This window comes from Dermacentor silvarum, chromosome 5 (assembly GCF_013339745.2).
Source record: "Dermacentor silvarum isolate Dsil-2018 chromosome 5, BIME_Dsil_1.4, whole genome shotgun sequence".
Lineage (NCBI taxonomy): Eukaryota > Metazoa > Arthropoda > Arachnida > Ixodida > Ixodidae > Dermacentor > Dermacentor silvarum.
The window spans coordinates 16,668,133-16,688,641 of NC_051158.1; the positions used below are offsets into that span (position 1 = coordinate 16,668,133).

General features: G+C 43.8%; 1 long non-coding RNA gene across 1 annotated transcript; it reads left to right on the forward strand.

Annotated features, from left to right (window-relative positions):
* Positions 1–328: 328 nt before the first annotated feature.
* On the forward strand, positions 329–9,689 carry LOC119452312 (uncharacterized). Its single transcript, XR_005191857.2, has 5 exons — positions 329–624; positions 2,514–2,550; positions 3,442–3,476; positions 4,339–4,372; positions 9,306–9,689. It is a non-coding gene; the product is annotated as an uncharacterized LOC119452312 (long non-coding RNA).
* The last annotated feature ends 10,820 nt before the right edge of the window (positions 9,690–20,509 follow it).

Here is a 20,509-nt window from a genome sequence, read left to right on the forward strand (position 1 = left end):
TTGCACAGCATGCCTAAACTTACGCAATGTGCTTTATCTATGAGCGCCTACCTGTCTGGTCATTCAGGGGACCATACCTCACAGCGAAGACAGGTATCGTGTTCAGGGTTGTGCAGTAGCGAGGCCGCTCTTGAGACCTCGAAGTGAAAGGAATCTTGGTAGACAAACATTCCTCGGCCTTCTATGGGAGAGATGCGGACAACCACCGTCCATAAGTCATGCCATGTTCACTGAATACCCCACTGTGGCCCTCTTCAGCTCTTTTCCAAAAAAGAGACACCACCCTTAAGCACACTGACAGCAAAAAGACATCCGTGACTAAGCCGGATGAGATTAATAAGCAAGCGTTTTCTTTGTGAACTGGCGCGGGTGTCTAATTTACTAATGATGTCCCCGCTCATCCATCGTTCGCATTGTCGGGAGCGTCTGCCCCTGCACACATCTACACGGAAGGAGGATTATAGGCTCCGTGCGAGTTTCGGTGAAGTAGATAAAACGGCTGGTGCATAGATTTTGGTGCCAAGAGATCGCAGCGGCAGAGCAACACACGAGAGTGCTGACACAGTACAACGATGATGCTGAAGACGATGACTGTGCTGGTCAGCCTGGTGCTTGTGGTTTCAGGTAAGGCTTTGTTGTTCAATCTCTCGTTGAAGCTACTTCCTGCATTTGGTTCTTTGATCACTCTGGTGTATAAAATTTAGAAGCACAAAGCAGGTGATCGCCAGAGACACCAGATGGCGCGACGAGACGAATTAAATCTTTGATTGTAAAAATACAGTTAAGTTGGTCCAAGACACGCTAAATTAAAATTTTTGTTAGGAGAATTTCTCCGCACTGAAAACTAGCAGGCTATCAATAAGAATAATGATGTTCATGAAAACAAAAAACCGTCACGCTATGCTCTCTAAAAAACGTGATGGTATTCGTGCCGGGGTACGTTGGGAAGTGAAATCACGAAGCATCAAACTGAAAAAGTTTGCGGCTAAGTTGTGTGGCTACATAGACCTTGCCTTAATATTATTTACCTAATTATATAAAGCTATGCGGAATCGGAACTGTGCAATACGCGTTTTAAATTTCGCAAGACTGATATTTTCTTGCTTGTTAATATTGATTGCGAATGTCAGCATTGCATTGGTGCATTCTTATAAACATTTCTTGCCTTTTTAAACGCACAGTATTGCGTAAAGCTCATGCTGCCTTTTCTTTTTTTTTTTTTACTGCTTTGTCTGACGCTTCAAATGCGAGACTTCCTCTGTTTCATGCACTGAATGGCGATTACAAGTTGAACAAAATTGCTGTATGCTCGTGTTCACATTTGCTCCAAGGTCTGAACTGTGTACAAGAGTATCTAGGTCTCAGAAAGTCATCGCGGCTTTCGCGTCATATAAAACAATAGACGGCCAAGCGACCTGCTATCCTGTAATCTTGGCTCACGGGCTATATTGCTGTAGTGAAAATATTATTGAAATAGGGGAAAAAGATACCTAGTGCGAATTTATTTATAAATAACCAGGGATATACGGACACTGCTACCCGCTTTGGTTGTTTAGTGGCTGTGGCGTTCCATTACTAAGCAGGCGGCCGCGGCATCACATTCCGGCCGTGGCGGCCGCATTTAGATGGAGCCGCAATGCAAAAATGCTCGTGTAGTGCGCATTGGAAACATGTTAAAGAATTCCAGGTGGTCAATCTTAATCAGTAGACCCACACTACTGCGTTGCTCACAACCAGGTCTTGATTATGATGCGTAGAACCCCAGCATTTTATTTAAATAATACGGACACTGCTAACAGAAATAAGAATCGGGAGGTTCGACTTTACGGTAATCTCTTCAGAAGTGCTTTAACTTGCTTGCTTTTTGGTCGCCAGTGCATATGAACTGCGTTTTAATTTCTTCAAACGGTGGATTCAAAGCATGAAATTGAGAAATTATGTGTGTATTAGAAACCTCGAGTGCAGGTTGTACTGTGCATGAGCAAGTTTTTGTCTCAGTTTTGGGCGTCTGGATCCAACCTCATATATCTTATATACACAAAGCCCTTGGACAGGGGAATTCATTCTGTTAATATGAACATATCCGTTTTCTTATTGATCAAGGCTAACAATGACATAAAAATTGTGATTTCTCACCCATTTGTTATACCTGCTGCCCACTGGTTATGACGCAAGAAGCGTTGTGTGATGGAAGATTTCGGTTAACTCGAAGTTTGTAAGCACAGGAATTTTCTCCTGATTTGCACGGAAGATGTAGTCATTGTTTTTATATTACCTAGTTGCGTAGGCTGTATGAAGGGAATTTCAGTGGTATAGAAATTGAGCTTTGAAAAAGACCAAGTGAAAAGAATGGAAAACATAGCTTCGGCATACAACCGCAGTATTTTCCTGATTTACGAAGCATTCAAGAAAATATTAATTTTGCTCAACAAATTTACAAACGCGCGGCATCAGTGCCATCACGCAGCCCTTTCTTCTTCGATCGTGATATATGTCTTATGAAATGATTGCAGGAGTCGATGCTATGGATCAGACTGATATCTACAAACGGTAAGCCATGACCGTGTACACACTTTTTCACAGGCTGTAAATGTTTGGCGTCAATAAAAACTCTTGCGTTCGGCTGCACGAGTAAAACTACACTGCACATATTGTGCCCGCGTTCTGCCAATATATAAAACATAGTCAAGGTCACTTTCCACCCAGGCGTAAACTGCGAAGACCTCGCAATTGCCATTTCAGAGGCATTCCACCATTGATGGCATAAAAGATTAATGAATGTTCTATAAATGTAAACTCATGGTCTATTTTTTTTTTTTTCACTTCGAGAACAACGTCTGTCATTTTTGCAGAAGATTGAAAAAGTTGTTGCTTTGCAGAATAGACAGAGAATAATACATTTTAATGGTGGCGAGAGGCCTATGTTGGGTAGTGGGATAAATTGATGGAGACAGGCAGGTTTACACGAGCCTCCACACTCATTGGAAGCGCATTGCATTGAGCTTCATTCAGAGCTGGCGCCATTCTTTATTGCGAGAAACAACGAACTAACCCAAACCTAACTTTATGATGTTCCAAAAAAGCCATCTGACACTGCCGGATAGGTTATATATATATATATATATATATATATATATATATATCAGTATTCCGGACTGCCCAAACAAAATAATGCCTGTGTTTTGTAGGGCGAAGCGTGTGCTTAAATTATTGCACTTTCTCTAAAAATAAACACTTTACTAGGTGGCAGCAGTTTTGTCTTCGCTACTGTCGCCGTTGGCAACTGCTTGGCGAGCTCTACGTTGTGCATTAATTTATAAAAAAGTGAAAATTGCATACTCGAAGCGCTTGCGACTTGTTCATACACTTTTGCCGACCAGAAGCGTTGTTTGTGTTCATAATCTCACAAAGCATTATGGCTGTTTCATCTCTTCCACCCAGTTCTGTTTTTCAAAAGTTTCCGAAGCACCTCTACGGTAAGAATTACCTGTTTTATGCCCCATCCGTATGGTTTTCATAAGCCTAAGAGCAGTTGTTGCAAGCATAAGAATGGTTATTTAGCTTACTTTGTCGCCCAGTGTTGATATGTGCGCTGATGAGAAAGCAGAGTTAGCACATTAACTGGAAAAGGCGATGTTCTAAGGTGGTTTAATAAATCGGCACGGATCTGAAGCGTTTTGGTTAACTGCGAAGCACTATAAAAACATTAGTTCCTCGCTTCACGCTTAGCTACATCTTCACTTGTGTGGCTCTCTGGAAGCAAATTTTGTTGAGGAGGAGTTCGGGCATAATGGCGTGAGTAGTAGAAACAAGTTTTGAAAGAGACCAACCCTGCGTACAGTGAGCCCTTAAAATGTGTGTTTCCTCACTCGGTCTTTAACGAGCGTTATTATAGTGTTCATTGCCGCCAAAAGCAGCAACTTCAAAGTGCTGACGATCTGTTATATGGCTACGTTAGGTTCCAGGCTTGAAGCCTTGCGGGTGTAGGCCCTCTTTCACGTCGACAGTTTGGAAACAACTTAGCCTTAAGAACATTCACTAAGGGGGCTGGGGGCGTAACTAAAACATAGGTACAATAATATTTGAAGGAAATTAATCTTTTCCCGTAAGTCCTAATATCAGCAGAAATAACAACAGTAATCATCCAGGTCATACTCAAACACACTTTCTATTACTTCCAATTTATACCCTGATCTGAAGACAGCCGCCAATTTCCATTTTCAGAGAATATGGGCTTCAGCATGTTGGTATTCGAATAATTAAACTGGCACCTTAATTCTCAATCTTTTTTCAATCGACACTGGTTTTGTAAAACGTTTCGTCGCGTGTATTCTTCAGATATACAGCGCCCAGATTTTCAACAGCAAAGCAGGTACGTCAATTTTTCCAACTTCTTTGTGTACTGACCTGGCCCGAGTGAGCAAAAAAAAAAAAGATGCATGTATGTTCTGCCAAGTAAATCTCCAGATGAATAACCAAATAAAACGGTGCCTTATATGTTGTTAGAAAGTACGTTTGACAATAAATGTTGTAGAACGCTGATGAAGCAGGCAAGTTTGAAGTGATCCACTGTAACGTGAATTGACGACAACTAGGCAACAAAAGAGGAAGAACGCTATTGGCTGCATTTTATGCGAAAGAACGTGTGCAAATAAGGACGGCTTTCTAAAAATAATATAATTCCTTGAAGTCATGTGAACAATAATATTTAAAAATGTGAGATTTTACACACCAAAATTACGATCTCATGATCAGGCACACAATTGTGGGGGCTCCGTATTAATTCTGACCATCTGGAGTATTATATGAATATTTTGCTCACGTGACCTTAAGGAATTTGTTTTATTTGTAGGAAGGACTGTCGTATTTAACAGACTTTTGGGGAAATACTTTGGTTTAATGAACAGCGCTGGTCTTGTGTCCTTTTCTATACTCATTGGCCTTTTGCGCTCTGCTTACCGTGAATAAAATAGTGTGCAGTTCGATGGTAATAATCACGAATATCTTAAAATAAGAGTTATCATGTATAGTACGCGTAGAAATGTGCGTGCGTTTATAATTGTGGCTACCAAATGCAGGGATCATTAACAAAACAAAACGGATCCTGCGGATGCCATTATGTATAAAACGAGCCTAATGTAGTGAGATGGAAAATAAATAAAAAGCACTAAAGCGAGTAAGGAATCGAACGGCATGGGCAACGACTGCCATTAACTGGAAATTAGGGTGTCGGCAAGCTCACAGTAGTGGGCGGTTTTTTTTCGGCACTTCTAAAAAGCTACGACTCCTCATTCCTTCTGATATTCAACCATAACATAACACACCTGTGTGGGCCGCTGTGTCCGTCAACAATATTGGATGAGAGAACCAAAATTAAAACCGCTAACACGCTACATTGGTATCACTGCTCGGAAACTTCGTCGCTCAGAGGTTTCATGTATTCTCCAGCTATTGCGGTCACAGAGAAACATGATAGACCTCTCAAGCAGTGCTCATGTTCAAGTGTGAAATTGGGTACATATCCCATCAACCTACTGTGGCTTTGTGCTCCCCCCTTGTGACCCCCCCTTCCACAGTCTGTGCTACAAATGTACCAGAATGCCGAAACAAAATGAATGTGAAAGTGGGCGCTTTTCGCCTGTTTGCACCGTCGTGGGCACCCTTCTTGACGATGTGGCGATAAGGATGGAAGTTTCTTTTTTTTTTTCAGTCTCAGTTTTTCTTTTCTCACTTCGTAGCAACTTGCGATTTCAGTCAGACGATGCTGAGCAGGCTGCTAACGCCACCTGTTTCTGATGGAGAAAAGCATTCACTGGCGCCTCCGAGAAGTGCGCAAAGGAGGCGCCTTCCCAGGGATGCGTGACACACGCTTCACGCCACGCATTGCGAAGAGCCATATGAGCTTGCGCGACAGCTGAGTGATTTGTGCGTCTAGCTGTCTCAGCTCACTGGGCTCTCTCAGGCGGGGAGCGAGATCTTTTTTTCTATCCCGTCGCTTAGCTCGCCATCGGTTCGGGTGTTCTGAGGGGCCTATTGAATTCCCAGCGGCTGCGCTAAAACTGTGGACGACACTTTCGGTGTTCTAATGACTATTTATAAATTCCGAGTGTGTTTCAGTGGACTGCGAATGTGCACAACCTAAATTGCGTTATATGTGATGAAGAACCATGTCATTTTGAACTTTACTGGACAAAACAGGGAAATAACTGACTCTCCATGCAACGAATCTGTATCAATGTCATCAGTCCATATTAATTAAGCACATAATCAAGAAATGACAAAAAGCTTGTCGTGACATCAAACAATCGTTTGGCTGGTAAAGCATTTTTTTAGAAGTTTCCTGAAATGTAGCTAAGATCTCACCCTTAAGTTCCCTTTGAAGGCTATATTTTCATTGGTTCTTTGGAATATCGGTCTTGGCACCTCATATTAACATATCGTATGTCCTCGTTCCCGAATGACAGAATGCAATTAACGTTTCTGGTAAAAGATATTTAATCACTAAATTAGAGCTGATTCATTCAAACAGCCATTGTGCTTGGAACTTCGGTCTTCAGCCGAACGAACAGATCTTGATGGCTATTTCTTAACAAAAAGAAAACGATCGGTTCACATGCAATGAAAACTTGGAACCAAAATTAGTATCCTCTGGGAATTGATTTCTTTCGCGTCGGGCTCTCTGCTCCCTTAAAATCCTGCACTCAATCCTACACCACATTCCTCCTGCTCCAATTCTACTGCACTGTAATTATTTGTTGCGATGCCTTCGACATTTCAAAAAGCCCATTTTGTATTTCTTTAAGAACAATGTATGTCAAGCGTGAACAACGCTCTCGTGATCTCCCACTGTTCAACCATACTAAGAGGCCTACAATGCAACGCCAAACAATGGAAACAATACATCAGAAAGTCAAACACAAAATGTGCAATCAATGTTTAAAGCAGCCACATGCCGAGAAACACGGTACACGAGGTGCGCGAGACGCCTAGAGCCCTCTCTCGGTGGGCGTCCGCTCGGTGCGGCGTAACTGCATGAAACACGCATATAGAAAATCAAATCTCTCTAAAGAAACAGTTATGAATTAGGAGTTCACTGATATTTGAAAAAAAAAATCCCCGGACACTAAAGCACTTATTATGAGTTGTGAACGGGAATGCATTAATGTCCAATTGAACGCCACCGAGTGGTCCTTCGAACTTTGCGTTGCGACTAATGTACCATAGTGGTACGTGATGCCCGAGCCAGCAAGCAGCAGCAGCCTGCATTGCTAACGCCGTATGCCACCGACGTCCTGCACGACGACGTCCTGCGCTATCGCGGCAGCACGTGTGCCATTTCGCCCACTCTGCTCCGTCGAGGCACGCTTGTGACGTGGCGCCGCAGCCAATAGGACTTTACCTGCCGTTTCGTTGCTCCAGACGACAGACGCCGGCTTTTTCGCTCAATGGGCCATTTGATACTTTCGCATCAAAAGACCGATTTGGGAACATGTTCGGGAAGTTTGGTCACTGTGGTAGTAACGCTCTACCTTCCTCAATGGTTCGATTATTTCAATGAGGTTGCCCTGAAATTAAGCAGCTCAGCAGCCTTAGGCTTATAACCGTAGTGCTCATACTTTTGAATGTGTTCGTAAGTTAGTGTTTTTTTAAACATAACTGAAATCATAATTGATCACTGAGTTTGTTTGTTTGTTTGTTTGTTTGTTTGTTTGTTTGTTTGTTTGTTTGTTTGTTTGTTTGTTTGTTTGTTTGTTTGTTTGTTTGTTTGTTTGTTTGTTTGTTTGTTTGTTTGTTTGTTTGTTTGTTTGTTTGTTTGTTTGTTTGTTTGTTTGTTTGTTTGTTTGTTTGTTTGTTTGTTTGTTTGTTTGTTTGTTTGTTGTGAGGCGGATGTAGCACCAAAATAAATAAAGATGAATAAAGTACACAAAAAGAACGAGGACGAGAGAAAACCAAATACTGGCAGCCAACGTCGGTTCTGTTTTGAATCTGCGAGAGGGATGCTAGTGTCGTGCTTTTCTGAAAAAGCCAGCAATCGCTTTGGCTTGACGGGCACCTTTCATAACTTAGTAACAAGGCACGTGTCACTATTGGAGAAAAGGCCCATCATCAGGACTATTTGCAAATCAATTATGCCATCCTTTGATTCATGCATTCCTTGTGAGACTCCACAGATCTTTGTAAGATGAATGGGTCGCAAGAATACGGAGACGCATTGATAAAGAGCACGAGAACAATGGAAGGGCAGTTTTGATTGAGGGTCTTGTATTCATCGTGGGCGTAAAGGGGGGGGGGGGGGGGGGGGGGCTTTGCGAAGATGATGACACGTCCCCTTCACAAATTTGGCTTCCTGGTTGGGGCTTTGCATGTTCCCCAGCTCTTGATCGCAAGCCTAGGCAATGTATTAATTCTTGTTTTATACGATTCGCACCGTATACACAGTTGGTGTGCATATGGGTATAATTATCGAGGGCCCAAGCAACTGCTCTAATAAATTGAGCTCGCTTTATCTGTAGTTTAGGCACTCCTCCATCTGGTGCGTATAGTCTTACCTGAAGTAAAGTTGCGTTATTCTCACTGCAGTACTTGTACAATGAGAGCAAGATCTGGTATTTCTCTGCACCCCAGTCCGTCACTTACCATAAACCCCCACAAAGCCCAACGTATCACTTCTGATGCCTAAAAACTCTGATTAAAGTGCTGGAAACCCAGTGTGAAGCCTCCACTGGCGTTTTTCATATATTGGAGGAAGTTTTCAGTTGCGGAGAGTTCAGCAAATCAATTACTATAAGTAATTATCGTACTAAACAATCCTTACTCAATTATTAGTTTACAGTTTTTCTCGCAATGATAAACTCCCCATGGCGAGAAATAAATGTGAACAAGTTGTTTTAACTTTATGTGATGTGAAATGGTGTTCGGGCATTGTGGTGTTAGTAATTCTTTTGTCCCATACCTCCGATGAATTTGCAGGACAGTGTACAATATTTTAGCTGCTTTTCATAGTGCTGAAGAAGGCAAAAGGTTAATTTGTATGCACAATAAATGGTAAGACATATTTTAGTGCAAAGAGACTTGGCGTCTGAACTCTCCTCCTCTTACTCACACCCAAGTGGCAGTGCTTGACGCTCTCAGTAAAGCTAGAGTAGTGATTGTATTTTTGATTGTTTCTGACGACCGCTTCCTTGGACTTTGCAAGTTAATACACAGTGAGCAATATTTGTCAGGAGAGTTGTTCTTATGCGGCTATTGTCTTCGAAAAATGTAATTGTGAGAAACTCAATATTTTCTGTTTTGCTTTCTTTTAGTTCATACATGCAAGCGGAGCATGCATTCGTCCAAGAACCTGCCTTCATGCAAGGATGAGGCGGCACGCGCCTGATCATGTGGTGTCGGGCCACTTGAAAACGTTTTTTGGGGGGAAGGACAATAAAATTAATCCTCGCAGACTTGAGAGAGATTTGTGATGCAGCAATGTTGGGGATCTCTCACATTTTCACGTGTGCTTGCTAATTCACTCACGTTTCGTTGACCACCTGGGCTTATCTCTGTATATGGCGCAATTTGCGACTAGCTTTTCTTACTTTATCCGTTTTTGCTGTGCTTGCTCGCTGCGGTTTTCCTTTAAAATGTCATCCCTACCAGGCTCAAGTCTTACTTTGCTGCATTAGGAATAACCAACCCTTTTCTTGACATCACCGCTTTCTCGATAATGTCCTCTTACCCTTTTTTGCGCAACTGCATTAAATATACCTTTTCTGGGTATTGAATAATATGTCCTAGCACCAATAACTAAAACAAACTTTTAGATTAACCCCACCTAAAATGTGGTTTTGAAAGTATCAACGTTACTTTCACATAACACGCACCGTCACTAAGATGCCCGACGCTCCAAATCCATGAACATGCACAATTAAATAAAACGTTCTCGTGTTATCTGCTACAAGCGAACGTTTCTTTATAACAAGCGTAGTTGCTTTCTACTAAGGCACGTGGCAGCAATGGTAACATCAGCAAAATAACAAGCAATACAGTACAACAGGTACTGCTCCAGCACACAATGATCACTTACATTTCAACAATTCTGACGGATTTATTAGTTTCTCATTCGGTAAGCGTCGAACAATATTCGAAAGGTCAAAACGGACTCTATGGGCAATTTTTGATTCCATATGAAGGAAAGACATTTAAAAAAACATGACGCTGTCTGATGGTACCAAAGAAAGGAACACGGCCCAGAATGGCTTGTTGTCTTCAGTCTTGCATGCCATTTCATTTACGTATTCGTTGCACATTCATGAGCTGAGAGACAATGTAACGCGTACATCTTATATGACACTGCAAAGAGGTTAACTCAGACAACACTCCAAATAACGTCTCGAAGGCCCCTCGACAAAAAAAAAAAAAAACACTGTCGACGTTTGGCATCCCCAACAATTAGTCAGGCTCACTAGCGGGCATAACCTGAAGTCTTTGCAGCGTAATTGTTATAAAAAGAGCCACGTTGTGAGGCTCAGTATTCACTATGAGCACTGGTGGGCTGATTCGCGATATGCCAGGGCCTAAAAGTCATGACGGCTTTAATTCCGCTACAGAAGACAGAGCCCGGCGGTCTTGTTTTAAAGGGACGCTAAAGGAGAAAACCAGAGTTAGACCGATACATTATTCGTCTAGATGTCTATGATCATTGTGTATGTTCCAATATATGACTGTGTTGCGTGTAAAATTGCAACCAAACGTCACGGTGCTCCTTTCCGATTTAAATCACCCATGCCACATGGGACGAGTTCACTTAATCCCCAAGCGACGTTCTTCTCAGCTGCTGTCCTTGAATCGGCCAGTGATGATGTCACAGTGATGCAGGTTCTTATTTAGTCTTCGCTGCGGGTCACTGAGGCATGACCGCACAGCACCGAATCAAGGACAAAGTCGTTTGTTTACACTGGCACAGAATAAATTTAATGCACGCAAGCAACTAGAAGTAGTTAGCAGACACTTAATATAGTTAGCCGCACGATCCGTATCAAAAAGATATTAAAACAGAACTAGAATACCAAATGGTACTAAACAAAGCACTTGGAGCTTGCGGTTCAGTCTAATCAAGAGTTGCGTGACCAGCCGGGCGAGGCGATGAGGGAATAAGCGGCGACAAGCTCACCAATGCAGTAGACGTCTTGGGCGACGTATCAGAGATGGCTGGAGCGCAGTAGTTCCGGCTGGCCGAGAAGAAGCAGGTGCCACACCGGGAACCTTGGATGGAAGTGGCAGGAGACCAGAACATCCTGGCCAGGCATTTGTACGTAAACTCTGGCTCATATCCCGACTACTCACGTTCCCCCTACAGGCGCAGGCGTCCATAGGCCTCGGGGTGGGAGTCCGTGGCCAGGTGATGTCGCGAAGCGCCGGAAGGCATACGCCGGCCCGTGACTGCTTGCCCCGGATGGTCGAAGTCGTGGTAGCTCTAGTCCGGAACCCGACTTTCCGCTTTCATCGGCCGATTCGGTAGCCGACCTTCTTTCTGCGTGGCTTCCTCGAACTCCGCCACCATTCTACAACGCGCTTAGACTTTTTCGTTTCTTTGTGCCTCGTATGCCACCACAATGAGTTCTTTCGAGCTTCGTGTGTTTCCACAATTGGTTGGTTGGGGCTTCGTGGGCTCCCGCGATTGGGTCATTTTGATTTATTTTCTGTTCTTGCGGCAGAGGTCCTTGTGCTTGCTTCTTAGTTGTCCTCGTCTATTCCCGAGTACAACGCTTGCACCTGCGCTCGCACCTTTCGTTGTCCACTTCCTTTTCTTCTCTTCAAACACTGCATACATCCTCGCGCGCTTCACTCATCACAGTCCCACGAGAGGTACCATGTCAAAAATAGATGGCGCCACTCCGATTTTAAGTTGCATCATTTTGTCGCTTACAACAGTTTATTTCTCACTACTAATGGCACTTTCTTTATTACAGAAGCGTAATTCTCCAATCTAGATCAACTGAATACTTTCCTTTAGTGTCCCTTTAACATTGGGCGAACAATAAAAGCCCCTATAGTTGGAGGTGATTCGCTTTTAAGGGTTCGCTTTTAAGGGTTCGTTTTAAGTGATTCGTTTTTGCCAGCATCCTGATGGAAATAAGTCCCCTTGTCGACATGTTTGCTCCAGGTCGAAGTTTCGATGCTCAGCCAGCGTTAAACACTTCGAAACTACATCTTTTCGTCAACTATTTGTCGCCCTTGTATTTGTCATCCGGGAGGGGATATTACGGCGAGACCTGAATCTGGACAATGTATATAATAAATAAATAAATAGTTGTATTTAATCATGATCAAATAAAGCCAAGAGGCAATGAAGCCAATGAAAGCATCGAGAAAATTCACGTTGGTTGAACTTGAGATGTAGAAAGTAATGAAGAAAAGGCAAGTGAAGTTGGATGAAAAGATAACTGTCGCCGGTGGGAGTAGAACCCACAACCTCCGCATTAGGCATGCATTGCATTACCAACTGTGCTACGGCAACGGCTATCAATCCGCCCACAAACTTGGGTATTTAGGTTTACTACAGCTAGCCTGAGAGTATTAGCCAGTGCCAGTCAGAGTCATGGCGTGCGAACACTGGCGGCAACCATGCGATAAGAACAGGCAGAGCGTTATTGCTATTGCTCTTGTGTTCTTACTGCCGACTCCTATAGTCCCCGGTAAGCGACGGATGGCCCCTCGAAGCGCTGCAAATTCTGGTTTGTTCAGAAACTAGATTGTGCGCACGCAATGTTGAAACTGGGGACCGCTTTTACATTGTCTTGATAAATACGCTCTTCATCCAAGCAAGTTTGGTTCGAGCACTGTGTGGTGTTTTTCCTGTCCAGTTTCAAGTTGTTATTGGCCTTGTGCAAAACAGCGCATTTATAAAAAAAAGAACTTTGTGTAGAAGCTTGTTGAAGAGAAGGCATAAAAATTACAAAATCACAAGTGGAGAGCATTAGAAACTAGTGCACTGGGACACGCTTGAAATCCCGTGTGTTTGTGTGAATTTGCAGCACATTGCTGACAATATAGGACACAAGCACAAAGCCCTACCGATCCCACCGGCTACAACAATTCTTTGGAAGAAAAACACCCTTCCATTAGGATGGTCGTGTTCATGTTCCAGTATTGAGAGTTGTTTCTCCGAAATAAAAGAAGCCACTGGAGCATATGTGAAGTTTTTTTTTCTTTTTTATCTGTTTGTTTCTCAGAATGCCGTGAAAGCACATACCGCAAGAAAAGATGCAATAAAAAACTGAATCACGCTTCTTTAGGAGTTGACAGCTGAAACACGACGTGTCGAAACAAGAGCAACAAGAGTAGGTGAGTAAGATTAAGATTCACAGCTAGCAGCAGGCGAGCCTCATTGAAGCGTAGCGATAAAGACTTCACACCTGCGGTGTCAAGCATGCCATGACTGTTTTCTAGAACGGCTCCAACTTCCTTTGTGGCATGCGAGGACGTGTGCTGCTTCTGCGAATGGCATATCTCGAAACTTCCCGTGGGCCGTAATACACTAATATTCTTATATATTTTGCTGAAATAGTACAGGTTTCAGTGGCTTAGCACAACGTTTAGTAAATTCCTATCATCTTGCGTTCCTCTAAGGACTAATTTATGTCCACAATCAAAATTTTCACGCGCCTTTTGTTTCTGCAGTAACAGTGAAGCATTATTTTGGTATTTAGCAGAAGTACTACAAGTGAAACGTTGGCTATGTTTTATTGGCAAGTATCGTCAAGACATCGATACTCTACGAGTAGAAATCACACGACTTGCAAGCCACTAAAAAGCTAAAATGTCCCCATACACACACACACACAAACACACACGGACACACCTTTTCGTCTGAAACGAGTTTGAAATCACTTAGTGTAAAGGCGCCCTGAACCACCCCTTGGGCTTTGTGAAATAACACAGTCCGCGGGTAGCATGCGCTGCTGTGAACTATTTCAGCCAAGTTTTGCGGTCGTACGCGGTGCGTAGAGCTCGCAAGCGGACCGCGAAGTCACCTTTCTCTCAAACGACAGAAGTCATGATCCTCACTTTTTTCTGGACGCTTTATTTTGTATTAAAGCGCATTCCCATACCGGCTACTATTGGCGGCTGAGGTCGGACTGTACCGCGTCCGCCGCGGGGTGCCGCCACAAGTCCTCTGGCTAAGCGCACTGCGGCTCGCTGAGGACAACCCCGTTTGGCTTACGTTTAGCGCGTCGTAGGCACCAAAATCGGAAGTCGTGGCGTCTACGTTAACATCCATAATGCAATTTGAACTGCGCGCCACAGGTGACGTTTCGAAGGTGGTGCGTTGTCGCCACTCCCCACTCCGCCGTAGCCTTCGCAGTGCAATGCATTGAAGAAGGAACGGGAGCACAGCGGAGGCCGTGTTTGATTGTCAATAACTCTGCTTCTGCTTAAGGCATCGAATTACCTTTTGCGGCAAAGTATTTCTGAAATAGCCTATTTTAACTTCAAATGCCTTTCTCCACTTCGATAAAAAGTGGTCTGCGACCCCTTAAATGAAAGTTGCTTCCGTCGTACTTAGCTGTTAGTCGTATAGCGTTAGTATAGTGGCCAGTATAGTCGTATAGTATTAGTATAGCGTTAGTCGTATAGTAGCTGTTAGTCGTATAGTGTTAGCTGACTGTATATTGCGGCGTGTTATGCTACTAACTTCAGCACTTTTATATTCTAGTCGCTTGTTCAAGCAATTCACTGGACTGCATGTCTCATATTGAAGTCAATTTCACGGAATTATGTGTCAAGATTTATGGGCATTTTGAAGAATTCCTCCCAAAAACAAAGATATCGACGTTCAAGGCCTAAATTACAGTTCTCCTTGTAGCTCTCGGCCATCGCATAAATCTACGACGTGAATTGCTTCCATTTGCCGTTTAGTACCGATCCTGTTCACTCGACATGTTTTTGAAGAGAGGAGTTGGAGATTACCATTTGACGATGTCAAATAGAAAGTCTCATTTGTGAATTGCTACATACATGCTGAAACATCTGTGCTTCCTGACAACCTGCTCTAGATCGCTTTAGGCCAAATTAGTGTGCTCGTCGCTGTAATTTTAGGCTCTTCACGAAGTTTTAAGAAGCTTCACTTTGCCTGCATCAATATGCGTTATTGCGAAGTCCGAAAGAAACAACGAGGGAACAGTTTTAGAGACTTAAGAAAAAATTGTGGACAATTGTTGTTTGTTACCATAATAAATAAAGAAGTATATGTTAATTCGTTGCGTTTAAAGTGCGATAGGATTAAAGAAAACATTTGCGGATAATTAGCGCCTTCAAAAAATTACTTATATTCGACCCACTGCTCATTGTCGCCGCTAGGATTGCATAAAAACTGTAGTAGACAAAATTGTAGGTACCCTCTAGAAATATGAGAGTCACAGCAAATGCAACATATTACAAATAACAGCACGGACCCTTGAAAGCGCAATAAGAAAAAAAAGGGCCTGTGCTAGCCCTTGCTAATAACTGAAAGAACATTTAAAAAAAAACAATATCAGAGCAATGGCGCACGCCCATATGGACACACAAACTACATAGCTTTCAAAGCTGTTTGTACATTTGCGTGCTAAAAAAGCAATAGTGAAGTCGCAACGGGAAATACAAACTGTCAACTACATATTTCGAGTACCCAAAAATGCTTGTTTTCTTCGATGAGGTGCAAGAGTCACTGGCCAATGCACAAGCAATTTGCTTTTTCTATATTGTAGGTCTATAGGACTTTCCGTGTTGCCTTGACAGAGTGGCGAAGTTCCATATCGGTGCTCTCAAACAAAGGCCCACATCTAAGGCAGTGAGCCAGTAAATCCTCATCATCGCTTCGCTGGAGACAATTAAAAAAATTACCGGGTTTAAATGTCCCTAAACTTCACAGTCCCTTTTGACGGATGCCGTAGTGCAAGGCGTTGTCTCGGTTTTGACCACCTGTGTTTGTTTAACGTGAACCTAAATTTAGGCACACGAGACTATTTTTTTTTTTTTTTTTGCATTTCGCCCCCATCGAAGTGCGGCGAACCGCGGCTGCGTACCGAACCCACGACCTCGCGCTGAGAAACACAATGCAATAGCCACTGAACCTCCCCGGTGGCTCCGGGAATTTCAACGGTCCTTTGTTATGGCTTTGTACACCTGCCAGTTAGGCTAATATAAACACCCTATCAACTGGAGACTTACAACGCGAAAACGGGGCACCAAGCTGCGTCTCTTGAAAAAGGTGCTAAGACAAAAAGAAAACAAAAAAGCAGAACAACAAACGAAAATAAAAAATGGTGCGTCACTGACCACATGCGACGCGGTACAGTGAAGGCAAACTTCGGGTGCATCGCAAGCGGTGTGTCGATGTTGACGCAGGCGCATCGGCTTAAACAGCGGTGGCTATCGCGGCGTGTAGGCGCCGAGAGCTCGACCATGACAACGTTGGTTGCTCGGTGCCACAAAAGCGTGGTCCGGACCGCGGAACTACAGCACGTGCGTGGCTGTGCCTCGGTCAGAGTGCGCTTGCGCAAGTTCGTGTACAAGTGCACATACTCTGCAAAGCCGGCCAGAATACGACAGAGCCACAGCAACCGATGGCTACACTTCGAAGAACCCATGGAGCATAAACAGTCGCGTCGATCCTGAGCTTGTGTCCGCTCCACGTTTGCGTTTGCCGGAGTACACGCCATTGCTCCAAGATTGTCTCACGGTAAACATATCCGACTATACAAAGTCGTTAGTAGTTTACCGTGCTGTTTCATTCGCTCCGTGGTGTGTCGTTTCCCCAAGCTGTCTTTTTTTTTTTCTGAATTGTCATTTTTGTATGACAAGATTGCGCCAGTGCTTTTTTTTTATGTTCCACTGAGCAAATTTCCATCAATATTGCCAGAAATGCCTCCAGCGTTGCTTTATGTGAAATATATATTTTTGCCTAACTCATGACATCTGTGCAAACAATGTTTTCAGCGACCAATGCTGCATGGTGTAGAAATCATTTTATTGATGATCGATAACCGCATTTGATATGCATAAAACATGATTATCTTTTAGAAGTCCCCTGACTCTCAGAACAGCCCTCAGCTGGGGATAGCAATATTGCAACAAGGACATGTGTGCACTTATATGCTTATATGTATGCTTCTTCTTGAAGCACGCTCGTTTTCTAGTCAGCTGCGTATTCATAGGTGGTTTGCGGAGGACACAGATGTTGCCCACGTCTTTAAAAAAGACTGGATTTTTTCCTTCGAGCAGGTTGATTGCTGATATTCCGTCCCGAACGGGTGCCGTGGATGAAGCAGCCCTGGACTAGAGTAAGTCGTCAAATCAATAAGACACCTACCCGCCCTTTTTATCAGTAATTACGCCATTATCACAATCCTATCGTCCGACAAAAAGGAATGGTATCCTCATTGTTCTGCCTGTTATTCGGATAGTGTCCCTGTCACACAAGAGAAGTCATCGAAAATGTTCTGCAATAAAGCTGTGGGTATTATTTGTACACTGGGAAAACGGTTTTAAAGAAACATGAATTTTCTCCGCCCACATAAGGCGCTGATGATTTCAACAAGTGAGCTGCTGTAGAACAAATTTTACGGATGCAGCAAGCGTGCATGACCAGTATTTAAAAAAAACAAATGCGGAATAATGCACCTTGCTCATTTTCCCTCACTTTATTTCACGTGTAAAACGAGACAAAAAGCAAAGTACTTCGACGCATTAAAGCCAAGCAATTTCTCAAAATACATTCACAGATGTAAGGAGTTAACTAAATGCCTGCACAAGCACGCGTGTCCCGTGAATGATATCTCTAAATTAAAAAATTAAATTATGGGGTTTTACGTGCCGAAACCACGCTCTGATTATGAGGCACGCCGTAGTGGGGGACTCCGGAAATTTGGACCACCTGGGGTTCTTTAACGTGCACCCAAATCTAGTGAATGATATCTCTATCCCTGTTTCATAGCATGTGAAATAAATATTGAGCTACTGTGCAAAATCTTGAACACCGTCTTTATTCACTAGCTGCCTGCAATCCTGACTCTTCAGTCCTTCTTCGTTAATTACGAATAAGCCATCTCGATCAATCTGAAAGAAAAGGCGCACAAAATCCAGCTGTATGAAGAGAAAATGATATCATTTGGTAACAGAATATCTGTTAACGAATGGTTATACATTACCTTAGTCGTCATCAGATCTTGGACCCGCTGTTGTGCTCATGCGGCGACGGCGCCTTTAGAAAAAAAAGAAGGCCGTAGACTATAAGTGATACAATACATTGCTTACAATGTCAACATCGCCACTGATTTACTCGTGGACCACTTTCTGTGGCAATCGAGGGAAGGTTGCGGAGGCGCTCTTGGAAATAGTCCCGCACTTTCATCCGCGTTATCTATAGTTTCGGCGGGGAAAGAGAAAACATATACATCGTATTTACAACAGCCATATAAAACAGAATTCACCACTGAGTCTCAAATTCCACTTATTTTGCTGCTTTTCTCCCTCGCGTTTGCGCAAGTGCGAAGCTGTCGCCCGTGGAAGCCACACTGGCTATCTGATCGAAGAAACCAAAAGCGCAGTGAAGCTCTGCCGGACTACTTGGCGCTGTAATACATGAGCAGATGTTAGGCCAATACAGCTACCCTTTCATTGCCTCAGAAAGCTTTCCGCGAGTATGCATAATTAACAATGATAACCTCTCTTACGGGGATGCCTATTTACTACAAGCGCAGGGGGGAGGGGGAGAAAGGAGGTTGGTTGACCACCTCTCATCGCCCTCTGCATCACACCGACTCATCGAATCTTCACGGCAGGATTTGCAGCGCACAATGGGCGATCACTCCTCCTTCCTCGACATTACGCACTCGGCTGTGGTTGGTTATTGGCTTTCGCCAGGCCTAGCCTTCGCATCGCTACACGAAGTTGTTGAGACGAAGAAGAGATGAATTGTCATTGTAATGAACTCGGAGAACGTTCAAATTTCCATTCTTCAAAACGCAGTATGACCAAGAACAATAAAGATTAGACCGTCTTTTGCATGTTATCTTTATCTCCTATGCCGGGGTGCTTAAACTCGTTAGCTTTGTCCACGGAATATGATGACACTAATCTACCTAAAGCAATCTATAATAGCTAAGCCATACATGTTTTCGACGTAGATTGTTTTTTAACAATGTGGGTATTTTACCCTATATTTGTTTATTAGCTTATTGATAATGCAATCCCCATTCCACAATTGTGGGAGACGATGCCTAAAAACACCTCACAAACTTTCAGCAGCAGGAGGGAGAGAAATCGAATGTGTGCGGACGCACGTGACGGGAAATCATTGGTACATGACCGCAACTGGCAAGCGCACTTATTATAACATATTTAACTTCAATATCAATTTAATTCCGCTAATAGTATTCGGGCAGTACCAAACATCCGAACCTGTGCTTTGTCATTTCGACAACACCGCACCCACTCTTCCACATACTGACGCCAGCGGCCATGGTATCGGCGCTGTTCTTCTGCAACGTCAGCAAACTTCCGAAGAACGTGTGGTCGCATACGCAAGTTTCACGCTAACACCTGCAGAGAAAAATTATACGATTACCGAGCAAGAGTGTCTTGCCGTTGTTTGGTCCGTCCAAAAATTCCGGCCTTATCTGCACGGCCGCCACTTTACGGTCGTTACTGATCACCACGCCTTGTGCTGGTTGGCGACGGTAAAAAATTTAACGGGACGTCTCGGCCGTTGGATACTTCGTTTACAAGAATACGACTTCGACGTCACCTACAAGTCTGGACAGAAACACCAGGATGCCGATGCTCTCTCTCGTTGTCCCCTACCACCGCCTTCAAACACTGCCTGCTTACCGCCTTCCATGAGCAACCCGCCGGACGTCTCTCCTGCATTTCCTTCACTCGCAGCTCTCGACCGGCTCCCACCTAGCCATTCTCATACGTTTGCAACTTGCCAACGTAGTGACTCCTACTGCCACTCCGTTATGGAACGTATTCGGGGATCCTCTCGCACACCTAACGCTCGACTCCGTCGGCAGTTGAAGAACCACAAGATTGAAAATTCGGTGCTATACCGGTACGTGTTTCATCCCGAAGGACACCGTTGGGTCCCTGTAGTTCCCCGATCACTTCGGACCCAGATACTGGAGACCTTTCATGACGATCCCACTGCTGGTCACTTTGGTTTTCATAAAACCTATGAGCGAATTCGCAGCCGCTTCTCTTGGCCTGGACTTGCAACAAGCGTAGCAAAATACGTGGCTTCCTGTTCGATCTGCCAACACCGCAAACGACTGACCTCACCTCCGGCTGGACTGCTACAACCTGTCCCGTGTCCTGAAGCTCCTTTCGCAGTAGTTGGTATCGACTTGTATGGACCACTACCCTTATCGGCTGGCGGTAAACGATGGATTGTCACAGCTGTAGACCACTTGACACGGTACGCTGAAACAGCCGCACTACCTTCCGGTTCCGCAGCGGAGGTTGCATCCTTTTTCTTGGAAAC